This window comes from Silurus aristotelis, assembly GCF_946808225.1.
Source record: "Silurus aristotelis genome assembly, chromosome: 6".
Classification (NCBI taxonomy): Eukaryota; Metazoa; Chordata; class Actinopteri; order Siluriformes; family Siluridae; genus Silurus; species Silurus aristotelis.
Window position 1 is genome coordinate 1,253,880 of NC_139579.1, and position 19,932 is coordinate 1,273,811.

At 43.5% G+C, this 19,932-nt stretch overlaps 2 long non-coding RNA genes and 1 pseudogene across 3 annotated transcripts in view; 1 reads left to right on the forward strand and 2 right to left on the reverse strand.

Annotated features, from left to right (window-relative positions):
- Positions 1–866: 866 nt before the first annotated feature.
- LOC310728087 (NLR family CARD domain-containing protein 3-like) overlaps positions 867–19,932 on the forward strand; it is a 30,639-nt pseudogene continuing 11,573 nt past the window's right edge. The window contains exons 1-8 of the transcript XR_014538366.1: positions 867–1,028; positions 1,955–2,245; positions 3,106–3,225; positions 3,849–3,965; positions 5,078–5,313; positions 8,517–8,570; positions 8,798–10,703; positions 11,098–11,292. The product of XR_014538366.1 is annotated as an NLR family CARD domain-containing protein 3-like (transcript). The remainder of the gene's footprint in view (positions 1,029–1,954; positions 2,246–3,105; positions 3,226–3,848; positions 3,966–5,077; positions 5,314–8,516; positions 8,571–8,797; positions 10,704–11,097; positions 11,293–19,932) is intronic.
- On the reverse strand, positions 1,050–1,698 carry LOC310728127. Its single transcript, XR_014534189.1, has 2 exons — positions 1,663–1,698; positions 1,050–1,447 (listed from the first exon to the last, which is right to left on the reverse strand). It is a non-coding gene; the product is annotated as an uncharacterized lncRNA (long non-coding RNA).
- LOC310728124 lies at positions 5,279–6,487 on the reverse strand. The gene is made up of 2 exons (XR_014534185.1): positions 5,469–6,487; positions 5,279–5,379 (listed from the first exon to the last, which is right to left on the reverse strand). It is a non-coding gene; the product is annotated as an uncharacterized lncRNA (long non-coding RNA).

Here is a 19,932-nt window from a genome sequence, read left to right on the forward strand (position 1 = left end):
TGTTCCTTGAACTTAAAACGAAGGTCCACAGTTGTCACCTTAAAGATCATTTCCTGTACTTTACAGGTTTCTTTCGTGGCAAATGCACCTTTAGGTACAGAAATAATATCACTATTTTACTTGAGGTTTTCGTTGGGAGTGACGAGGATGGACAAGATTAGAAATGAGTTTATTAGAGGGACAGCACATGTAGGATGTTGTGGTGACAAGGTGAGGGAGGCGAGATTGAGATGGTTTGGACATGTGCAGAGAAGGGACATGAATTATATTGGTAGAAAAATGCTGAAGATGGAGCCACCAGGTAGGAGGAAAAGAGGAAGGCCAAGGAGGAGGTTCATGGATGTGGTGAGGGAAGACATGCAGGTAGTTGGTGTAAAAGAGGCAGATATAGAGGACAGGGTGGTATGGAGACGGATGATCCGCTGTGGCGACCCCTAATGGGAGCAGCCGAAAGAAAAAGAAGAAGAAGACTGTGTCCACGTCACTCGACTCATTTCCGCGAATCAGCACCGACGAACCGATTCTCTTCGCTGTGCGGTCCCACGCTCTGTACCGTTCTTTCTCCGTGTTTTCCACGTTTTCCAGGCGTTTTTTTCTCACACAAGCGGCGTGTTTCAGTGTGCAGGTGGTAAAGAGCCCCTGATGGAGAACCTTCTTTAGGACCCACATTCACATTCAGCACCAGTGGGACACCGTATGGAGTTCAGGATGGAGCAGTTTCTAAATAAAAAAAAAAGACTGACTTTCCTCTCCTCCACAACATCTCCACTACATGCTGTTATTACTGACAGAACTTTCTCTTCTATTTACTGCTCATTAAAGTGAACTGGACTTGGAGTGCGATCAACTCGTCAAAGAGTCGGTTTAAAGAGTCGATTCAAAGAGTCGACTCAGTTTACCGAAAGTGAAAGTGTTTCTCATCCTCGGTTCCATTATTAAGGAGCGGTTAGAAAAACACAAAGATCTTCACCAGCAACCAGAAGCGGTGAGATTCATGTCCAACAACAAGCAGTGGTGAAGAAAAGTGGGTGAGTTTTTCCTAGAAACGACTTTCTATCGGAATAATGCGTTTGTGTTTTCTATGTAATGGAGTTTGTGGAAAGACCGCAGGGAAACTGCGGCACAGCAGCCGAAATGGAGGACAACAGTTTCTGCCCAAATTCCTCAGTTGGATTTGATGATGTTCTGAGTTTATTGAGGAGGATCTGACATGAGAACACCGGGATTGTTTGGTTGTTCCAAGCTGATCCTGGAGTTGTTGTCATGGCTCAGGATGATTTCCCGTAAACAGGAGCAGATCATGGCTTTCTAAGCGGAGGTGATACAGGAAGTGTGGAGCAGAGACATGTTCATGAAGACATGAGCTTTCCGAATTCAGTGCGGAATGCGGGATCCACTGGATCCTTTATCACAGCACGATAGATTCCTTCAGGACAGATGGACTTTTCTCCTGAGGGAATCATTCACCTTCTTCATTTGTTGGAGTCTCATATTAATATTTCCACTCGTCATGGACAGAAGAAGAAATAAAAAGGCATTTTGTAGAATCATTTCTTTCTGTAAAGCTGCCTTGTGAAAATGTCCATTATTAAAGCGCCACACAAATACAATTACACAGTGTTTATTAGTTTCTCAGAGCAGAAATAAAATGAGGAAATTAACCCCGTGTTTCTTCATCACGTGACCTGGGGATTTCCCCTCTGATGCACTTTAATGGACTGTGTGGAGAAAATATAGAAATATATATTGTTCTATTTTTTATTTATATTTATAAACATTGATTAGTGTTTATTGGTGTTGTGTTTATTGCACACCTCCTGTCAGTCTGTGTTCAGATGAGGAATGAGGATGTTAGAAATATATGTGGGACTCAGTAAGACATCATGAGGATCAGCTGGTTCTAGAAAGATTTCCCCCCCAGTTTTAACTGCATTTGTGTTTTTGTGTTTTCTAGAAATGTGATTAATTCCAGCAGAAGAGATCGGCGTCTTCTGGACTCTGTGTCTACATGAGTATTGAAAAATGGAGATTCCTGATCAGGGGACAGGTCATGTGACCTCACCCTCAAAAGACTGGTAACCTGCCATGTTCTTGTATTTTACTAATGAACTGTTCATATCTGCATTATGAAGTTTCTATCGAAATAATAACTAATATTTATGTTAAAAATAAAATGTTAGAAGTCATAAAAAAACATTTTGTTGATTATAAGTAAAATTATGTCTTTATAAAAATTAACAATGCAGTTAAACAGTAAAGAGTCGGCATGAGACGATAACTAAAGACATGATATGAGATGTTTCTCCATACAGGCTTCACAAGACGATACTGTAGTGTCAGGAAAATTCCTCTTTGCTCTGAGCACTGATGCTGAAACTCACAGCACATAATGAAAAATAATAGAAAGAAAATAATGATGAGGACGATGAAGATCTTAATGAAGAAGTTTTTTACAGTGTATATACATGACAAAATGTCTGAAATGCTTTGGGTTTATTGGAGTAAAAAAGAACAGGAGATTCCTGCTCAGATAAATGTTATGGAGGTTGGAGCTCAGTGGTTAAGGCTCTGGGATAAAAAGACCCTCTTTATCCTGTTTTTTTTTGTTTTGCATGTTGTGTAAATGGTGTTTAACTTTAAATGCATGTTAAGAGTAAAAATTGAGTAATGATCAGGGGAGACTATTGTCTAGCTGGATGTCTGTAGAAGTTAATCACAGTCACACACAAATCTGTGTTGTATTGTTCCAGGCTTAGTTATCATCTAAACTGTGGAGTGAAATATTGTTTAAATCATAACAAGCATGTCTTTATGATTGTGTCAATCATCATCTTTCTACTACAAGCATTTCATTGTGTCTCAGGCTGATTGAAACAAGGTTGTTTACTATTAAGTAAACAGGGAGTTAGATCACTATTATCCATCTTCATGCCTGTGAGCTATTATTACTAGTGTGTAAGAAGACGTAGAGATTCGAATGTATTTTTAACAGAAATATTCTACAATTTGATACAAATTTACCTTAGCAGTATTGTTTTGTTTTTTTTTCCATTGTTTTTGTAACAATGAAATTGTGTCTGATGCCCATGTGTGTGTTATATTCAGTATACAACAGATACAACAGAGCTCACACTCACCAGCACGCAGCTTTGTGTCTATGAACAGTGATGGGTCTATGGTGCCTCCTTGGAACTTAGGAACTCCAAACTTCTCACCTGTACACAGGTAAACAAACAAAGCAGTGGAAAAAGCAGTATAAAAAATAACAAACAGAAAAATAAACCATAACCCAAGATTATAACCATCAAAGCACTTCCAAATTAATTCCACATTTAACCCAGTGGTGGCACTAGAACTTTGGTTGTACCCTTCTAATCAATGTACCAGATTTTAAGATGAATCTGTTTTGGCTGCCAAAGACGCCTCATCCAGAAGAAGAAGCAAAAAAGAAGCTGATGATTATTATTATTATTATTATATTTTGTTGATTTATTTTAAATACCACTTCCTTAAATCATGTCTGTAGATCTGAATAATGAACTTTATATCTGCTATTTTGAAATTTAGCAGTCAGTTTAAAAAATACCAGATTTTGTTGATTGTAAGTAAAATGGATCCTTATAGAATACACCATGCAGTTAAACAGTAAAGAGTCGGTATGAGACAAAATTTATACAATAGTTTATTCCTGATTTTCTAAATGATAAAATTATGTCTAATGGACATTAAACTGTGGACTGCCAGACTGCTGCGGGTCCTGGGCCCTTGAGAAAGGCCCCTAGATAATTGTGTGTTATTCTGTATAAGTGCATCTGCTAAATGTCATAAATGTTAATAATGTTGTACAGTAAACTACAGAGAAAAAGATCACGCTCACCAGAACCCAGCTGTGTCTCCATGAAGAGTGATGGGTCTATGGTGCCTCCATGGAACTTTGGAACTGGAATCTCCTCACCTGTACCCAGGTAACATCCCATAGTTAAAGTCACTGCAGAGAGGAATGCAGAACTACACAGTGCTTTATCCAAATATTTATGATATCTATTAGTTTATACAGTGGTACCTCGACATACGAGTGCCCTAACATACGAGTTGTTTGAGATATGAGCAGTCACTCGGTCGATTTTTTGCTTTGATACGCGAGCAAAAACTTGAGATACGAGCTCGAGACGCCGCTGTTAGATGGCGAATCGAAGCCAGAAAGCGAAGATTGTGACGAAAATTAAGATAAGCAAAGAAGAAAAAGTAAAGATGTTAAAGTTTAGGGATACGTAGTGTACAGGGGTGATAGTAAAAAACGAGTTTTCCCTTCGCCTCCACTTATTGCCTCTGCCACCCCCCCTCCTCCACACACTCAGACTCACACACACACACACACACACACCCCTCCGCACACTCACACACACACACACACACACACACACACACACACACACACACACACACACACTCACACACACCACCGGCGTTTTCGTTAGCTCAAGTCGTCTCATCTCTAAGGAAAATACACTGAATAAAACCTTTATTATATCTTTACATTCTCTTTTATTATGTTTTTATACAATATTTGTCATTTATAAATACATTTTTCTTATTCAAAAACACGTAACAAAAACAACTGGGGGGCATTTTGGGGGCTGGAACGGATTAATGGCATTTAAATTAATTTCAATGGGGAAATTTGCTTTGAAATACGAGCAATTTGACATACAAACAAGATTACGGAACGAATTCAACTCGTATGTTGAGGTACCACTGTACTTTCATTTAGGCCCCAAAGCTGCTGTAATACTTTCAAAAAGATTTTTAAGCTTTTAGTTATTAATATTGATAAATGTACAGTTTAGTGTTTTATATTGTTTCTATACATATGAAAGTTACTGCATCTTGATGTGACATTAAAATTAATAGTAATGATAAGAAACTCATTAGAATAATCAGTAAAGTTACTGTACATTCCACTGTTCATTATCAGAGCAAATGAAGTCACATGAACAGTGAAGAATGTTTATAAAGAATTTTCTATCATTTTCTACAGTAAATGACAAAGAGAGAAATCACACTCTCCAGAACCCAGCTGTGTCTCCATGAAGAGTGATTGGTCTATGGTGCCTCCATGGAATTTTAGAAATGGAATCTCCTCACCTGTACCCAGCTGTGTCTCCATGAAGAGTGATGGGTCTATGGTGCCTCCATGGAATTTTAGAAATGGAATCTCCTCACCTGTACCCAGCTGTGTCTCCATGAAGAGTGATGGGTCTATGGTGCCTCCATGGAATTTTAGAAATGGAATCTCCTCACCTGTACCCAGCTGTGTCTCCATGAAGAGTGATGGGTCTATGGTGCTTCCATGGAACTTTGGAAATGGAATCTCCTCACCTGTACCCAGCTGTGTCTCCATGAAGAGTGATGGGTCTATGGTGGGTCTATGGTGCTTCCATGGAACTTTGGAAATGGAATCTCCTCACCTGTTTACAGGTAACATCCCATAATTCTTGTAGCTCTCTTTAGAAAACAGACACTGGTCGGTTCCTAAAAACAGATGTTTTATTCTTAAGTTCATCTTCTTTACACCATTAGAAATGTGTTCATAAATGAGCAAAACAAACATCAAAATTTACACAATACATAACATTAAGGAAGGTAGAAATAATGCTTTCAAAAGTTGGGACACGTGTGTAAAACAGGTGAAATGTACATAAAAACAGAATGCAAAGATTTGCAAATCTCATATTTTATCCACAATAAAACATAGAAAACATATAAAATGTTTAAGCTGAGAACATGTAACTTAAAAAAAAAAGGTTTAATTTTGAAACTGATGGCATCAACATGTCCCGAAAACGAGAGGCTCATGTTTACCACGGTGTAGTCTTTTTTTCTCACATATGTTTTAGTCTGTAAACATGTGGGAACTGAGGAAACCAGTTCCTGGAGCTTAGGGAGAAGAATGATGTCTCATTCTTGCCTGATATTGGATTCTAGCTGCTCAACAGTCCTGGGTTTTCATTGGCCGTTTTCTTAACAGAACTGCAGGCAGGTCTGCTCATCACCCGGACTCTTCTACTACAAAGCCCTGCTGTAGTCATAGATGCAGTATGTGGTTTAGCATCGTCCTGCTGAAATATGCAACGCCTTCCTAAAAGAAAGACGTCATCTGGATGGGAGTATATGTTGCTCTAAAATGTGGAAATATCTTTCAGCATTAATGGAGCTTTTCCACATGAAAAAACTGCCCATTCCACAGGCACTAATGCTCTTGTTTACCATCAGAGATGCAGCTTTTGAACTGAGCAATGATGAGTCAGAAGATCCCTCTCCTCTTTAGTCTGGCGGATGCAGCGCCTATGGTTACCAAAAAGAATGTCAAATATTGATTTGTCTGACCACAGAATAGTTTTCCACTTTGCCACAGACAATTTTACATCAACTTTGCCCCAGAGAGGATGGAGGTGTTTCTGGATCATGTTCATATATATGACTTCTTTTTTGCGTGATAGAACTTAAACTTTTATGTATGGATGGCAGTGTAAACTGTGTTCACAGACTGATTTTTGGAAGTATTTCTGAGCCCATGCAGTGATGTGAGTTACAGAATCATGCCTGTTTTTAATGCAATGCCACCTGATGGCCTGAAGATCATGTACATCCGTTATTGTGTTTTGGCCTTGTACCTTGTGCACAGAGATTCTCAGATACTTGGAATCTTTCGATGATATCACGTGCTGTAGATGATGATATATTTAAAGTCTTCGCAAGTTTATGTTGAGAAACATTATTCTGAAATGTACACAGTTTGTAGATGCAGCGTTTCATGGATTGGTGAAGCTCTGAACATCTTTACTTCTGAGAGACTCTGACTCTCTAAGATGCTCTTGTTATACCCAATCATCTTACTGACCTGCTGTCAATTACCTCATTAGATGTACAATCTTCTTTTAGCTCTTCCTTGTTAATATCGATTCTGAACATAAATATAACTTTGCAGAACCTCGTGATGTTTCCATTCACCATCAGTCCATTAGAGGGCGACTGTTTTTCTTTTCACTTCCACTAAAGCAACGCATTTTTGCTCCTCATGTTTTAAAGGGCAACAAATTATTTTCTTCACATTACATCACCTTTATAATTTTATATCGTACCTCAAATAAATGCATGAACTGGATTTATTCACAAAGGAAATTACTGTGAAAAATGTACAGTGGAACCCCGGGGTACGAGATTAATTTGTTCCTGAAACCCGCACGTGTTCCCATATGCTCATACTCTCATGTTAATTTCCCATAAGAATTATTGTAAAAAAGCATTTAATCCGTTCCCAGACCTTATTTCAGCCCTCAAAAAAAATTGTTTTATGCCAAATTTAACACACACATATACTTCTAACAAAGTCTCCTTCTTTCGGCTGCTCCCATTAGGGGTGCCACAGCGGTTCATCCGTCTCCATACCCCCCTGTCCTCTACATCTGCCCCTTTCACACCAAGTATCTGCATGTCTTCCCTCACCACATCCATAAACCTCCTCCTTGGTCTTCCTCTTTTCTGGTGGAATGACAATACCTTTTCTTTTTTCATGTATTTATTATTTTATTGTACAGTGGGGGAAATAATGATTTGATCCCCTGCTGCTATTGTAAATTTACCCCTTACAAAGAAAATACATTTTTATGGTAGGTTTATTTTAACAAAGAGAGAGAAAAAAAAATACAATAAAATAAAATTATATATATATTTGATCTACCAACCAGCAGGAATTCTGACTCCCTCAGACCAAAATGAGTCTTGTACCTTTAAGAAAGAACTCCTAACATCAACTCGTGTAAAAAAAAAAAAAAAAAGAGTCCAGAATCAACTTCCTTCATTCAAACTTCACCCCCAACATGGAAAAGAACAAAGAGCTGTCAAAGGACATCAGGGACAAGACTGTAGACCTGCACAAGGCTGGAAGCAGAGCTGAAGATGTTGAGATGTTCGTTGGGAGTGACGAGGATGGACAGGATTAGAAATGAGTTTATTAGAGGGACAGTGCATGTAGGACGTTTTGGAGACAAGGTGAGGGAGGTGTGATTGAGATGGTTTGGACATGTGCAGAGGAGGGACATGGTGTATATCAGTAGGAGAATGCTGAGGATGGAGACAGCAGGAAGGAGGAAAAGAGGAAGACCAAGGAGGAGGTTTATGGATGTGGTGAGGGAAGACATGCAGGTAGTTGGTGTGAAAGAGGCAGATGTAGAGGACAGGGGGGTCTGGAGACGGATGATCCGCTTTGGCACCCCCTAATGGGAGAAACCAAAAGAAGAAGAAGTGTAGGAAGACAAGAAAATGAGGAAAAAGTGTGAAATGAAAACAGGAGCACATTTAATTCTCCAGGTGCACAATGTTGGAGTTGTATTCAGCTCTGTGTTCTCCAAGTGTTCCCGCTTTCACTACAATTATTGTAGTACAATTTGTGTTCAGGTTTAGACTCCAGTATTAAAGTGAGGAACGTTGAGATCTTTAACACTTGTTGTTCCCAGTGTTCTACAGAAGGCAGGAGACAGAAGAGAGAAGAACATCATCAGAGTTACAGGGTACGATCAAAACCAACAGCATGACTGTGACACTGACACACTGCTATTCTAAAGCTCTCTGCTGTTAGCAACTACAGAGTGATTAGATGATAGAAAACCTCCAGTAGAATAAAGTAAATCCACAGAGAGAACATCATAAAGATCTATCTAGCAGGAAAAATGTGAACCTCTACTCTAATCATTAGAACCCATGTCTCACCATGTCTTCCTTCTTCACCCTGTCACAGATCCAGAATCCACTGCTGCAGATGAATTCCAGAAGAAGTTCAAGAACAATCTGATGAAGAAGTTTCAGTGTTTGAATGGATTGATGCTAAAGCAGGAAAACCGAACACTCCTGAATGAGATCTACACAGAGCTCTACATCACAGAGGGAGACAGTGGAGACGTCAATAAAGAACATGAGGTGAAACAGATCGAGGCAGCATCCAGGAGGAACCCAACTGAGGACACACCAATCAAATGCAGTGACATCTTCAAACCCTTACCTGAACAAGACGAATTCATAAGGAACGTTCTGACAAAAACCTTATCTGAACAAGATGAAGAACCCATCAGGAATGTTCTGACTAAGCTCTTATCTGAACAAGATGAAAAACTCATCAGAAACATTCTGACAAAACCCTTATCTGTACAAGATGAAGAACCCATCAGGAACGTTCTGACGAAGGGAGTAGCTGGAATTGGAAAAACAGTCTCTGTGCAGAAGTTTGTTCTGGACTGGGCTGAAGGGAAAACAAATCAGGACGTTAACCTCATATTCCCACTTCCTTTCAGAGAGCTGAATTTGATGAAGGAGCAGAACCTCAGTCTGGTGGAGCTCCTTCATGTGTTTTTTAAGGAGATGAAAGAAATGGACATTTCCAGGTTGGAGAAGGTTTTGTTCATTTTTGATGGTTTGGATGAGTGTCGTTTTCCTCTGGATTTCCAGAAGACAGTGAGAGTGTGTGATGTAACTGAATCAGCACCAGTGCATGTGCTGCTGATAAACCTGATCAAAGGGAACCTGCTTCCCTCTGTTCTCATCTGGATCACCTCCAGACCAGCAGCAGCTGATCAAATCCCCTCTGAGTGTGTCCATCGAGTCACAGAGGTACGAGGGTTCAATGACCCTCAGAAGGAGGAGTACTTCAGGAAGAGGATCAGTGATCAGAACCTGGCCAATAAGATCATCACACACCTGAAGGCATTAAGAAGCCTCTACATCATGTGCCACATCCCAGTGTTCTGCTGGATTTCAGCTGCTGTTCTAGAGAGACTGTTGGGTGAAGCAGAGAGTGGAGAGATCCCCAAGACTCTGACTCAAATGTACACACACTTCCTCATCATTCAGACCAACATCATAAGAGAGAAGTACCTACAGAAGCAGGAGAGCGATAAAGAAATGCTTCTCAAACTGGGGAAACTGGCTTTCCAGCAGCTGGAGAAACAAAACCTGATCTTCTATGAGGAAAACCTGAGAGAGTGTGGCATTGATGTGACAAAAGCAGCAGTGTATTCAGGTGTGTGTACGCAGATCTTCAGAGAGGAGTTTGGGCTTCACCAGAGCAAAGTCTACTGCTTTGTTCATCTGAGCATTCAGGAACATCTCGCAGCTCTGTATGTGCACCTGAACTTCATGAAGGAACAGAGAAATTTTTTTTAAAAGAATCAGGTCTGTAGGACACTTTCAGATGTTCACAGAAGTGCTGTAAATCAGGCTTTAGACAGTCAGACTGGACATCTGGATCTTTTCCTCCGCTTTCTTCTGGGTCTCTCCCTCGAGTCCAATCAGAAACTTCTACATTCCTTAGTAACACAGACAGGAAGTAGCTCCCAGAACAGAGAGAAAACAGTTCAGTACATCAAGAAGAAGATCAGTAGAAACATTAATACAGAGAAATCCATCAATCTGTTCCACTGTCTGAATGAACTGGGTGATGATTCTCTAGTGGAGAAAATCCAGCAGTATCTGAAATCTGGAGCACCAAAAAAACTCTCTTATTCACAGTGGTCTGCTCTGGTGTTTGTGTTACTGACATCAGCACAGGATCTGGAGGAATTTGACCTGAATAAATACATCACTCCAGATAAGATCAGAGATGAGATTCTTGTGAGAGTGATGCCTGTGATTGCAGCATCCAGAAAAGCAATGTAAGTGAAGCTGAATGAAATTGTTCTACTGTTCCAGTGTTGAGAACAAATCAAAGGTCTGAGCTGTTCAGATGAATCGAACTCTGCAGGACTCTTTAGACTTTTTCCTTTCTCCTCTTAGAAACCTTTTAGATCAGACTCTCTCACTTTCCCATTTGGATTCCCGGATCTCATCCTCCATGTTTATACAACGTGTGTGTGATGATGTTCCTCAGCTGAAACTCTCGCTAAGCCAAATCTGAACATCTCCGACTGTCAATTCTTCTTATTATTCCACCATTTATTCATTGTGTTCAACTGATGTGTGTGATGTTGAAAGTGAGACGCTGCAGTGAAGCTTTGAGAACTTGTTTGATCTTCTGCATTTCTGTTCATTATCTTTTATTTCCTTCAGTATCAGATGCAGTGAAATTACAGGGAGAAGTGGAGAAGCTCTGACCTCAGTGCTCAACTCAGAAACCTCCAGTCTGAGAGAACTGCATCTGACTGTCAATACACTGGATCTGTCTGGGAATAAACTGCGAGACTCAGGAGTGAAGCGTCTCTCTGCTCTACTGGAGAATCCTGAGTGTAAAGTGAAAGATCTGGGGTAAGATCATCTCTCTGAGAGACACAAGAACTCAGTAAAAGCTGCAGTGAATTGTTGTATACAGTGTTGTTTTTCAGGTGAAATTTGCTGTAGCAGTACAACATCCAGAACAAATCTATAAGTAATGAAACTTCTCACTTCCACTAATCATTAATGCACTGAGAATTAGATCCATGTGTGAATAAAACTCCAGTTAAACAGAGAGAAAGAACCTGATTCATGACTTTAAACAGAAATCAGTAATATGTATTATAATGTGTGTGTGTGTGTGTGTGTGTGTGTGTGTGTGTGTTTTCTCAATAAACACGCAGTACACATGTCCAACTCACATGTTGAACAGCCATTTTATTTTCCCCGTATCTCTTATAACCTCCGTCCCCTCCACATACATCATCACTCTGCGCTCTCCAGTGCATTATGGGTAATGCAGTCCCTATTGCTACACCTCCCCCTTTTAGCTAAGCAATGCATTTGTTTTGAGTCGGAGGTCATCTCCGACAACGGACCACAGTTTCTATCACATACATTCCAACAGTTCACACAGGAATACAATTTCAAACACACCACAAGCAGCCCTCATTCTCCACTCATTACCTTTCAGGATGTCGCTCTGCAGTGTCTCTGGAATGACAAGTCTGTCACCTTTAAGCAAGATGTCAGTAGGTACAGTCAGTTCTGCTCTCACATTCCAGTACGGCATCAGCTCTTTGCACGATTGATGTTTTTCTGGCCATCCAGCAAGACGGTGCGCTTTCGCCTTTCTGCAGGTGACATCCTCTGCTTGAGCTTGTTTAATCAGCTCCAGTTTGTTGTGAGTTACAGGGAAGGACGACACAATTGTATCCACAAAGACATTCACATCTTTTTCCAGCTGTAAGTCTGTCTGTGATAAACCCACCTCCAGTGGTGCAGTGAGAGTGTGTCTGCTGTGTGTTTTTCCCTGGAACATGCTGAATATCAAAACTGAAGCGCAGGCGAAGGCGAAGGCTGCATCCACTTCCTGGTGTCACTGTGCACGTGCTGCTCTTTGACCACTAAGAGTTTAACAGTACTAAAGAGTAATAAAATTAACTCGCCCACATGGTGTCAGGGTCTGGACGTTTTTGGGTTGTTTTTGCTTTGGCCACCAGATGCCGCCACTGGGCACACCCTCATCACCCTTATTCCCTACTCCCTTATCCCCTACTCCCTTATCCCCTACTACCTTATTCCCTACTCCCTTATCCCCTACTCCCTTATTCTCTAATCCCTTATTCTCTACACCCTTATCCCCTACTCCCTTATCCCTTATCCCCTACTCCCTTATCCCCTACTCCCTTATTCTCTACTCCCTTATTCTCTACACCCTTATCCCCTACTCCCTTATCCCTTATCCCCTACTCCCTTATCCCCTACTCCCTTATGCCCTTATCATTTATCCTCTACTCCCTTATTCCCTACTCCCTTATCCCCTACTCCCTTATCTCCTACTCCCTTATCCCCTACTCCCTTATTCTCTACACCCTTATCGCCTACTCCCTTATTCTCTACACCCTTATCCCCTACTCCCTTATCCCTTATCCCCTACTCCCTTATCCCCTACTCCCTTATCCCTTATCCCCTACTCCCTTATCCCCTACTCCCTTATTCCCTACTCCCTTATCCCCTACTCCCTTATCCCCTACTCCCTTTTTCTCTACACCCTTATCCCCTACTCCCTTATTCTCTACTCCCTTATTCTCTACTCCCTTATTCTCTACTCCCTTATCCCCTACTCCCTTATCCCCTACTTCCTTATCCCCTACTCCCTTATCCCCTACTCCCTTATTCTCTACTCCCTTATCCCCTACTCCCTTATCCCCTACTCCCTTATTCTCTACACCCTTATCCCCTACTCCCTTATTCTCTACACCCTTATCCCCTACTCCCTTATCCCCTACTCCCTTATCCCCTACTCCCTTATTCTCTACACCCTTATCCCCTACTCCCTTATTCTCTACACCCTTATCCCCTACTCCCTTATTCTCTACACCCTTATCCCCTACTCCCTTATCCCTTATCCCCTACTCCCTTATCCCTTATCCCCTACTCCCTTATCCCCTACTCCCTTATTCTCTACTCCCTTATTCTCTACACCCTTATCCCCTACTCCCTTATCCCTTATCCCCTACTCCCTTATCCCCTACTCCCTTATGCCCTTATCATTTATCCTCTACTCCCTTATTCCCTACTCCCTTATCCCCTACTCCCTTATCTCCTACTCCCTTATCCCCTACTCCCTTATTCTCTACACCCTTATCGCCTACTCCCTTATTCTCTACACCCTTATCCCCTACTCCCTTATCCCTTATCCCCTACTCCCTTATCCCCTACTCCCTTATCCCTTATCCCCTACTTCCTTATCCCCTACTCCCTTATTCCCTACTCCCTTATCCCCTACTCCCTTATTCTCTACACCCTTATCCCCTACTCCCTTATTCTCTACTCCCTTATCCCCTACTCCCTTATTCTCTACTCCCTTATTCTCTACTCCCTTATCCCCTACTCACTTATCCCCTACTTCCTTATCCCCTACTCCCTTATCCCCTACTCCCTTATTCTCTACTCCCTTATCCCCTACTCCCTTATCCCCTACTCCCTTATTCTCTACACCCTTATCCCCTACTCCCTTATTCTCTACACCCTTATCCCCTACTCCCTTATCCCCTACTCCCTTATCCCCTACTCCCTTATCCCCTACTCCCTTATTCTCTACACCCTTATCCCCTACTCCCTTATTCTCTACACCCTTATCCCCTACTCCCTTATCCCTTATCCCCTACTCCCTTATCCCCTACTCCCTTATTCTCTACACCCTTATCCCCTACTCCCTTATTCTCTACACCCTTATCCCCTACTCCCTCATTCTCTACACCCTTATCCCATACTCCCTTATCCCTTATCCCCTACTCCCTTATCCCCTACTCCCTTATTCCCTACTCCCTTATCCCCTACTCCCTTATCCCCTACTCCCTTATTCTCTACACCCTTATCCCCTACTCCCTTATTCTCTACTCCCTTATCCCATACTCCCTTATCCCCTACTCCCTTATTCTCTACTCCCTTATTCTCTACTCCCTTATCCCCTACTCCCTTATTCTCTACTCCCTTATTCTCTACTCCCTTATCCCCTACTCCCTTATCCCCTACTTCCTTATTCTCTACTCCCTTATCCCCTACTCCCTTATCCCCTACTCCCTTATCCCCTACTCCCTTATTCTCTACTCCCTTATCCCCTACTCCCTTATTCTCTACTCCCTTATTCTCTACTCCCTTATCCCCTACTCCCTTATCCCCTACTCCCTTATTCTCTACTCCCTTATCCCCTACTCCCTTATCCCCTACTCCCTTATTCTCTACTCCCTTATCCCCTACTCCCTTATCCCCTACTCCCTTATTCTCTACTCCCTTATCCCCTACTCCCTTATTCTCTACTCCCTTATCCCCTACTCCCTTATTCTCTACTCCCTTATCCCCTACTCCCTTATTCTCTACTCCCTTATCCCCTACTCCCTTATCCCCTACTCCCTTATCCCCTACTCCCTTATTCTCTACTCCCTTATTCTCTACTCCCTTATCCCCTACTCCCTTATCCCCTACTCCCTAGCCCCTACTCCCTTATCCCCTACTCCCTTATCCCATACTCCCTTATTCTCTACTCCCTTATTCTCTACTCCCTAGCCCCTACTCCCTTATCCCCTACTCCCTTATCCCCTACTCCCTTATCCCCTACTCCCTTATTCTCTACTCCCTAGCCCCTACTCCCTTATCCCCTACTCCCTTATCCCCTACTCCCTTATTCTCTACTCCCTTATCCCCTACTCCCTTATCCCCTACTCCCTTATCCCCTACTCCCTTATTCTCTACTCCCTTATCCCCTACTCCCTTATTCTCTACTCCCTTATCCCCTACTCCCTTATTCTCTACTCCCTTATCCCCTACTCCCTTATCCCCTACTCCCTTATCCCCTACTCCCTAGCCCCTACTCCCTTATCCCCTACTCCCTTATCCCATACTCCCTTATTCTCTACTCCCTTATTCTCTACTCCCTAGCCCCTACTCCCTTATCCCCTACTCCCTTATTCTCTACTCCCTAGCCCCTACTCCCTAGCCCCTACTCCCTTATCCCCTACTCCCTTATCCCCTACTCCCTTATTCTCTACTCCCTTATCCCCTACTCCCTTATCCCCTACTCCCTTATCCCCTACTCCCTTATTCTCTACTCCCTTATCCCCTACTCCCTTATTCTCTACTCCCTTATTCTCTACTCCCTTATCCCCTACTCACTTATCCCCTACTTCCTTATCCCCTACTCCCTTATCCCCTACTCCCTTATTCTCTACTCCCTTATCCCCTACTCCCTTATCCCCTACTCCCTTATTCTCTACACCCTTATCCCCTACTCCCTTATTCTCTACACCCTTATCCCCTACTCCCTTATCCCCTACTCCCTTATCCCCTACTCCCTTATCCCCTACTCCCTTATTCTCTACACCCTTATCCCCTACTCCCTTATTCTCTACACCCTTATCCCCTACTCCCTTATCCCTTATCCCCTACTCCCTTATCCCCTACTCCCTTATTCTCTACACCCTTATCCCCTACTCCCTTATTCTCTACACCCTTATCCCCTACTCCCTCATTCTCTACACCCTTATCCCATACTCCCTTATCCCTTATCCCCTACTCCCTTATCCCCTACTCCCTTATTCCCTACTCCCTTATCCCCTACTCCCTTATCCCCTACTCCCTTATTCTCTACACCCTTATCCCCTACTCCCTTATTCTCTACTCCCTTATCCCATACTCCCTTATCCCCTACTCCCTTATTCTCTACTCCCTTATTCTCTACTCCCTTATCCCCTACTCCCTTATTCTCTACTCCCTTATTCTCTACTCCCTTATCCCCTACTCCCTTATCCCCTACTTCCTTATTCTCTACTCCCTTATCCCCTACTCCCTTATCCCCTACTCCCTTATCCCCTACTCCCTTATTCTCTACTCCCTTATCCCCTACTCCCTTATTCTCTACTCCCTTATTCTCTACTCCCTTATCCCCTACTCCCTTATCCCCTACTCCCTTATTCTCTACTCCCTTATCCCCTACTCCCTTATCCCCTACTCCCTTATTCTCTACTCCCTTATCCCCTACTCCCTTATCCCCTACTCCCTTATTCTCTACTCCCTTATCCCCTACTCCCTTATTCTCTACTCCCTTATCCCCTACTCCCTTATTCTCTACTCCCTTATCCCCTACTCCCTTATTCTCTACTCCCTTATCCCCTACTCCCTTATCCCCTACTCCCTTATCCCCTACTCCCTTATTCTCTACTCCCTTATTCTCTACTCCCTTATCCCCTACTCCCTTATCCCCTACTCCCTAGCCCCTACTCCCTTATCCCCTACTCCCTTATCCCATACTCCCTTATTCTCTACTCCCTTATTCTCTACTCCCTAGCCCCTACTCCCTTATCCCCTACTCCCTTATCCCCTACTCCCTTATTCTCTACTCCCTAGCCCCTACTCCCTTATCCCCTACTCCCTTATCCCCTACTCCCTTATTCTCTACTCCCTTATCCCCTACTCCCTTATCCCCTACTCCCTTATCCCCTACTCCCTTATTCTCTACTCCCTTATCCCCTACTCCCTTATTCTCTACTCCCTTATCCCCTACTCCCTTATTCTCTACTCCCTTATCCCCTACTCCCTTATCCCCTACTCCCTTATCCCCTACTCCCTAGCCCCTACTCCCTTATCCCCTACTCCCTTATCCCATACTCCCTTATTCTCTACTCCCTTATTCTCTACTCCCTAGCCCCTACTCCCTTATCCCCTACTCCCTTATTCTCTACTCCCTAGCCCCTACTCCCTAGCCCCTACTCCCTTATCCCCTACTCCCTTATCCCCTACTCCCTTATTCTCTACTCCCTTATCCCCTACTCCCTTATCCCCTACTCCCTTATCCCCTACTCCCTTATTCTCTACTCCCTTATCCCCTACTCCCTTATTCTCTACTCCCTTATTCTCTACTCCCTTATCCCCTACTCACTTATCCCCTACTTCCTTATCCCCTACTCCCTTATCCCCTACTCCCTTATTCTCTACTCCCTTATCCCCTACTCCCTTATCCCCTACTCCCTTATTCTCTACACCCTTATCCCCTACTCCCTTATTCTCTACACCCTTATCCCCTACTCCCTTATCCCCTACTCCCTTATCCCCTACTCCCTTATCCCCTACTCCCTTATTCTCTACACCCTTATCCCCTACTCCCTTATTCTCTACACCCTTATCCCCTACTCCCTTATCCCTTATCCCCTACTCCCTTATCCCCTACTCCCTTATTCTCTACACCCTTATCCCCTACTCCCTTATTCTCTACACCCTTATCCCCTACTCCCTCATTCTCTACACCCTTATCCCATACTCCCTTATCCCTTATCCCCTACTCCCTTATCCCCTACTCCCTTATTCCCTACTCCCTTATCCCCTACTCCCTTATCCCCTACTCCCTTATTCTCTACACCCTTATCCCCTACTCCCTTATTCTCTACTCCCTTATCCCATACTCCCTTATCCCCTACTCCCTTATTCTCTACTCCCTTATTCTCTACTCCCTTATCCCCTACTCCCTTATTCTCTACTCCCTTATTCTCTACTCCCTTATCCCCTACTCCCTTATCCCCTACTTCCTTATTCTCTACTCCCTTATCCCCTACTCCCTTATCCCCTACTCCCTTATCCCCTACTCCCTTATTCTCTACTCCCTTATCCCCTACTCCCTTATTCTCTACTCCCTTATTCTCTACTCCCTTATCCCCTACTCCCTTATCCCCTACTCCCTTATTCTCTACTCCCTTATCCCCTACTCCCTTATCCCCTACTCCCTTATTCTCTACTCCCTTATCCCCTACTCCCTTATCCCCTACTCCCTTATTCTCTACTCCCTTATCCCCTACTCCCTTATTCTCTACTCCCTTATCCCCTACTCCCTTATTCTCTACTCCCTTATCCCCTACTCCCTTATTCTCTACTCCCTTATCCCCTACTCCCTTATCCCCTACTCCCTTATCCCCTACTCCCTTATTCTCTACTCCCTTATTCTCTACTCCCTTATCCCCTACTCCCTTATCCCCTACTCCCTAGCCCCTACTCCCTTATCCCCTACTCCCTTATCCCATACTCCCTTATTCTCTACTCCCTAGCCCCTACTCCCTTATCCCCTACTCCCTTATCCCCTACTCCCTTATTCTCTACTCCCTAGCCCCTACTCCCTTATCCCCTACTCCCTTATCCCCTACTCCCTTATTCTCTACTCCCTTATCCCCTACTCCCTTATCCCCTACTCCCTTATCCCCTACTCCCTTATCCCCTACTCCCTTATTCTCTACTCCCTTATCCCCTACTCCCTTATTCTCTACTCCCTTATCCCCTACTCCCTTATCCCCTACTCCCTTATCCCCTACTCCCTAGCCCCTACTCCCTTATCCCCTACTCCCTTATCCCATACTCCCTTATTCTCTACTCCCTTATTCTCTACTCCCTAGCCCCTACTCCCTTATCCCCTACTCCCTTATTCTCTACTCCCTAGCCCCTACTCCCTAGCCCCTACTCCCTTATCCCCTACTCCCTTATCCCCTACTCCCTTATTCTCTACTCCCTTATCCCCTACTCCCTTATCCCCTACTCCCTTATCCCCTACTCCCTTATTCTCTACTCCCTTATCCCCTACTCCCTTATTCTCTACTCCCTTATCCCCTACTCCCTTATTCTCTACTCCCTTATCCCCTACTCCCTTATTCTCTACTCCCTTATCCCCTACTCCCTTATCCCCTACTCCCTTATTCTCTACTCCCTTATTCTCTACTCCCTTATTCTCTACTCCCTTATCCCCTACTCCCTTATCCCCTACTCCCTTATTCTCTACTCCCTTATCCCCTACTCCCTTATTCTCTACTCCCTTATTCTCTACTCCCTTATCCCCTACTCCCTTATTCTCTACTCCCTTATCCCCTACTCCCTTATCCCCTACTCCCTTATCCCCTACTCCCTTATTCTCTACTCCCTTATTCTCTACTCCCTTATCCCCTACTCCCTTATCCCCTACTCCCTAGCCCCTACTCCCTTATCCCCTACTCCCTTATCCCATACTCCCTTATTCTCTACTCCCTAGCCCCTACTCCCTTATCCCCTACTCCCTTATCCCCTACTCCCTTATTCTCTACTCCCTAGCCCCTACTCCCTTATCCCCTACTCCCTTATCCCCTACTCCCTTATTCTCTACTCCCTTATCCCCTACTCCCTTATCCCCTACTCCCTTATCCCCTACTCCCTTATTCTCTACTCCCTTATCCCCTACTCCCTTATTCTCTACTCCCTTATCCCCTACTCCCTTATTCTCTACTCCCTTATCCCCTACTCCCTTATCCCCTACTCCCTTATCCCCTACTCCCTAGCCCCTACTCCCTTATCCCCTACTCCCTTATCCCATACTCCCTTATTCTCTACTCCCTTATTCTCTACTCCCTAGCCCCTACTCCCTTATCCCCTACTCCCTTATTCTCTACTCCCTAGCCCCTACTCCCTAGCCCCTACTCCCTTATCCCCTACTCCCTTATCCCC